Here is a 6000-nt window from a genome sequence, read left to right on the forward strand (position 1 = left end):
CACTTTCCCACAATTAATTCAAGTATTGCAGCAAGGCTGACCTGGCTAATTAACGTGAAATAGCATTCAAATTACTACAAGTGTGTTAGCTGTCTCTTTATTGTTTTTCATTTACTGACAGCAAAATCACTGAAAACACAGATTTTGGCAGGATAGTTTAAAGAGCACAATAAATCTGGTTGCAGGTTGCAGAAAGGCTGCCTTTGGCCAACTGCTGCTCTTGCAGCCATACTGAGCCAAAGCTGGCCTATTTTAGCTCTTTTTCAGCAGCATTTTAGCTTCCCTGGAGGTGTGTCGTCAACTGTTATTAATAGACAAATCATCTAACATCTTATAAAAGCCATGTATTTCCTTGGATTATGCTCTTTTACTATGAAGTTTCCACAGGGGAGACCTTAGGATATATGCTTAGAGGTGCAGCTATGGGAAGGAAAACAGTGCGTGTGAGGGGAAGAGAAAGCAATGGATGATTGTAGCTCCTGTATACATAACACATGTGACTTCATACTTTTCACTTTCTCTGAAGTAGTGTTATGGGGCTTCTTTTTTTTTGCTTAGATTTTAATACTGTAACAACTATGCAGTAAGCTAGAGGTGATGGCTCTAGCTGTTTTGCTTGCTTGCACAAGGAGGAATACTGACTTCCTTCCTTTGTTCAACACATGCATGCAGCTGAATAGAGCTTATGAGTAGGAGGGGAACCAACTTTTTGCATGGTCTGATAGTGATAGGACAAAGGGGAATGGCATTAAAGTAAAAGATGGGAAACTTAGGTTAGATGTTAAAAAGAAATTCTTTACTCAGAGGGCGGTGAGGCGCTGGCACAGTTGCTCAGAGAAGCTGTGGTGCCCCATCTCTGGAGGCGCTCAAGGCCAGGTTGGATAGGGCCCTGGGTAGCTGAGTGGCAGCCCTACCCACAACATGGAGTGGGACTAGATGGGCTTCAAATCCCCTCCAGCCTAAGCCATTCTGCTATTCTCTAGGGCAATGTATTGGATTTGGAAAAAGACTTTGTGTTAATTGTTTAACTGATGCAAGTCTTAGGTGATAATATACTGACACATACAAAACAAGGGAGAGAGAGACAACCTATGAGGAAACCATCATATGATATTTCTCACTCTGATCCATCCATGTGGATCTTGTTGTGAATTTCTGGTAATTTTTATTTTTCACTCCCAAAACAAAAACACAGAAGATGTTATAATTTAATCGATGCATTTCACAATGTGTGAATCAATAGGAATTTTTACCAAGATGAGCGAAGCTATGAAATGAAAAGAGGTGGCTGTATTGCCATAGAAGATAGGGAGGGGGATTGCATTTAGTGTCAACTTTTCCATTACATCCCTAATGTCTTCTAGCTACTTTCTGAAGTATTGCAAGAAAATGGTCAATGCAATTAATTGCTAACTGCATTCACATCTCAGTGTTTAACCAGATCAATAGTTTCCCATTTGCTCTCTGTTTTCAGATACTAGGATATGAATCTGTAAAAAACATGGAAAAAGAGCAAATGCCAGTGAGAGAAAATGCAATAATGCACAAGTGATTTGTTGATGACAAAGCACTTGCTACTTGCTGAATGCCATTCCTGGGGAAAAAAAAAAAAAAAAAAAAAAAAAAAAAAAAAAAAAAAAAAAAAAAAAAAAAAAAAAAAGCTATTAGTCTCTTCAGGCTTTCCAGCTGTCCTTCAGTCAGAGTGTTATTCATTGTCCATTTACAGCAATAGAGATTTTGTCCGCTGACTCTTTTCATATTAAAAATAGTTTTTGTGTTTTTTTAAAAAATTCATCTTGCTTTTTTCCTTGTTTCTCAGTAATCTCCTTTCTCCTGGTTTAAAGACCTTACTGTGAAAAGAAGAGTTATTTTTTTTCCAAAATGAGTTTTGATAATATCTTAAGACAATATTAATATACTACGGACAGCTGCCCTATGAGCACTGAATTTTGCAGTACATCTTAACAGTAGTTCAAGTGCATCTTGTCTTGAATTTCCAGGAGATTTGGATTGCTAATACTTGCTATTAAGAAGGTGAAACTGATGCTTTTTTGTAGTAATTCTTTCTAATTGTCAACTGGGCAGTGTCCTTTAAAAAATGGGGGGAAAAAAACCATAAAGACCGTTTTAGCTTATGCATAAATGAAACTGCCTAGAAGGCTTCAAAAGTATTTTTCATCAGTAAAATCATTTTGTGTTCCCACACAATTGATATGATGCATTTCCTTATAAAGGGGAGATATTTTAAGATGGTGTCTATTTGCTTGTTTGACATTTGGTTTTGTTTTTTTTCTCCTTTCTTTTTTAAGTTTCATCATGCAGAATGATAAAAAAAGATGCCCAGAAGGAAAGCTTTTGTCTCTTTCTTTTTCTTTCTTTCTTTCTTTCTTTCTTTTTTTTTCCCTTCTTATTTCAGCTGGACTAATCACTTGAATGTATAAGGCTGATTTGCTTGTTTGCTGTCAGGCCTAGAACAGTGGATTTGTCCTGAAAATAGTATTTCTTTAAAACAAGGGCTCTTTCAATACTAACAGGACAGCCTATTCTCAACAATGTTTAGATTCTATCAAGTGTTTAAGTTGTTAGCACAGTGACAGTGACCACAGCAACCTATGATCAGCCTGCATGAGTCTCTAAGTTGGCTTTTCAAAGCTGACTGCCAGCAGTTCCTTTTGCAGTGTCCACTTGACACGCATGCACTCCCTAGCTCAATGACTGTAAGCAGCCATCTCTTGGTCATGAGTTTTTTTGTTCTCCTCTGTTTTACAGCCAAGATAAGATGTCTGATTACTATGCGTTTTTTTCTTTTCCTCAAAGCTTTTGGCTTCATAACCTTGCCCCTGACTCTTAGAAAATCAGAACACCAGGACAGAGTGATTCACTCTGTTGCTACTGCATGAATGTTTTACCTGTAGCTGTTGTGGCCATTGCTAAAAAGCCCTCAGGGAAGCTGTAGTTTCTTTTGCCCCACCCCCTGCTGAAGGCTGACCAGCAATTATTTTTTTTTCTAAGTGTTTCTGCCCTATAACTGATTCAAAGGTGACTCATACTGAGATACTTGCTACTGTGTTCAAAAACTAGCACTTATAAAACTCCCAGGAGTTCAGTTAGCTAATGCATGACAAAACTTCACAGATCATTGCAAGGATTACCTATTAATGGAAGCATGAAGCTTTGCTGGGCAGTAACCCAGGTCCTCCCTGTGGGTCCATCTACAGAAGGGATGGGTTTAGGAGATCAGGGATGACACAGACCCTGGCAGATACCATCACCTCATGAAGCAAAATATCAATGGGGAAGGTCCAGTGGCCTGCACCATCCAGCAGAAACAGGGCCCATCATTTTAACTTATCTCAACAGCCTCAGCATATCATTAGTTGGTGTTCCTGCCATGCTCTCCATCTTGTGCTCAGCTTGTCTTGCTAGTCTGCAAATGCACTGCAGCTGATTTCAGCCAGGCTTTGCCTTGCAGCAGGTGATGAAAAGCTGAGAAACCATCTGTGATGGTTTCTTTGATTCAGGAGAACCCAGAGTGGGCTGTTCTCCATGTGTGTGTCAGAGGGCTCTGTGCATTTGCCACTGTTGTTTTTGGATGCCCTTTGCAGTGGGGCTCTGCAACCAGGAAGTTCCTCTCCCCAGCTTGAGCAATTTCTTCTTCAATAGGATTTTCTGTGGATGCTTGAAAGGAGAAAAAGACACCAATTTTGCTTAAGCTTTATGCAGTGAGTGGGCACAACTAGGCACAATTGCAAAGAAACCTTCAGAGTATTTAGGACTTTTGCTGCCTACTCCCATGATTAGGGCAATTAGATGGAAACATTTAAAACCCTTATTGCAGTGCAAAACAGTACTGCTGCTGCAAGGACACTGGTTCCCCATGCAGGAGCAAGTGGCCATGGAATTAACGTTTGGAAAGGAGGCTCCTTCCCCACCACTGCCCACAACTGTGGGGCCTTTGCTTCAGCCATGCCTGGCTCAAATAACCTGCCAAGATGGTTAAAGGGAGGCACACAGCTTGTTCATTCCCATCTTTGGCAATATAAGTAGCATCTAAAGAATAGTTTGGTGGGATTGCAGCTTCCATTTTCCTGGGGATAAAGGAGTGAGATGGGAGCTACGTTTGAGTGATAACTAGGAGAAATACAGCATTTCTGACCTCTTCAAGAATAGTTTTTTTGTAAATGCTGATTTTCCAAGCCTTTTTTCTCTATGTATAATATTTCTCCACCCACTCTCCTTTGCTTAGAGGTGCTTAGAAATGCTTGGAATGGAAATACATATGAAAAATATTTAATCGCAGCTACAGCCCCACATGGAGTGTTCTGTTTAGCAAAAAGTCTGTGCAATGTCTGCACGTCAGAAACCACTTAGAGACATTACCCAGGCTGTTATCTCTAATCACTCAAAGATGTTTTATAACTCTAAGAATAACATTGACAGCTTTCCCTAGACCAACACAGTGTAGACTTTACCACTTAGAACATCCCTTCGAGTAGTGAGAAAAATATCCATTAGAGTGCCTGATGTTAATCTGGTGGATGTTGGCTTTAATGGCAGTCAACATGCAGCTGTTTTCACAGTTGTTTAAAGATCATATTAAGAGTGCTGAAGAAAACTGGAGCAGGAGTCAGTGCAATCCAGTTTAGAATGCATAGCAACATTGTTGTACTAATTATAATTTTGCCACAAGCAATTGTCACAGTCATAAAACTGCCAGTCTGTTTGGTAGTGGGCAGCTTTCTATTTCACAGACATCTGGCAGAATCAGCAGAGGACGATTAGCTTGCCAGACTGCCGGCTGTGTGCAAGAACAAAAAATCTCAGTGCTGAGGCAGGCTGGAGAAATCAGTGAATTCTGCAACAGAAATGGTGGGCTCAAGCACTGCAAAATGGGCTATAACTTTGTATTAAACAAGTTGGTGAATGCATTGCATCTCTTCATACAAAGTTTAGTGGTGCTAGAGCTATTCTGTACCTTTCAGAATACAGACAGTTCTTATGTTTATAACTGAAAAATATCTGAGATGTGTTTGTAGGAGGGAGGTAAATTATCTTTGCCATGAGTTTCATGTATCAGAAAGTGTACAGTTGCACTGTTCTTGAACAACACCAAGAACCAATAAGTGACTTGTGCTCTCCTGTATTCTAGAGCTGGAGATATACCCTCTAATAGCCCTATACTTAACAGATTCAGCAGGATTTTCAAGTAATGCAGATTGCCACTGAGAAAATGTCACTTTGACATAGGCATTTCATGGGAGTTCTTTTGTTGCAGAGCTTTCTGACTAGTTTCATTATTTCATTTCAATAACATGGCACATTTTATTTAAACATCATACGAACACATAAAAGGGGAAAATATTTTGAGCTTGCCATAGTACTTCAAAATATTTAAATTCACAAAGAAAAAATTTCTTCCTTTTTTTTTTTTTTTCTGAATACAGAATATAATTCTCTTTCTAAATCTCTACGTCTGCTGGTCTGCCTCTACTATTTGGTGCAGTATGTGCAAGGTCCTTCTTTACCCACTGTCTGTCTGAGCAGCCACAGGAGGCTGCCACATGCTCCTCTGGCTGCTAGCTTCCTGTTGAGCAGTGCTATTGTCATCTAATTATTTACCACTGACGCAAATGGGCTCCGTCTCTGAGTGGGAGGCAGACCTCAGGTTTGCCATGCCCTTTTCTCTCGGTGCATGTTGTTTTCTATACTATAATAAATGAAGTATTTCAAAACTTGCAGCAGTTTACATGAAGTCGTTAAATTAGCAACTGATTCTAGTTGACAAATGTTATCTGGAGCAAGGGCTATTTTATCTTAGTGCATCATCTGTACACTTTGTCTTAATGAAGGTTTTCAACTTTCAGTTCTGTTGCTTACCACACATACATCACTCCTGGAAATCTTAGAATTCCAGTTGTTGAATATTGAGTTATCAGCTCTTTGTAGCAAATGGATCAAACATTTGCTCACCTCCAAAGCAACACAGGAATGACATCAATT

This window comes from Gallus gallus, chromosome 2 (genome assembly GCF_016699485.2).
Source record: "Gallus gallus isolate bGalGal1 chromosome 2, bGalGal1.mat.broiler.GRCg7b, whole genome shotgun sequence".
NCBI classification, from domain to species: domain Eukaryota; kingdom Metazoa; phylum Chordata; class Aves; order Galliformes; family Phasianidae; genus Gallus; species Gallus gallus.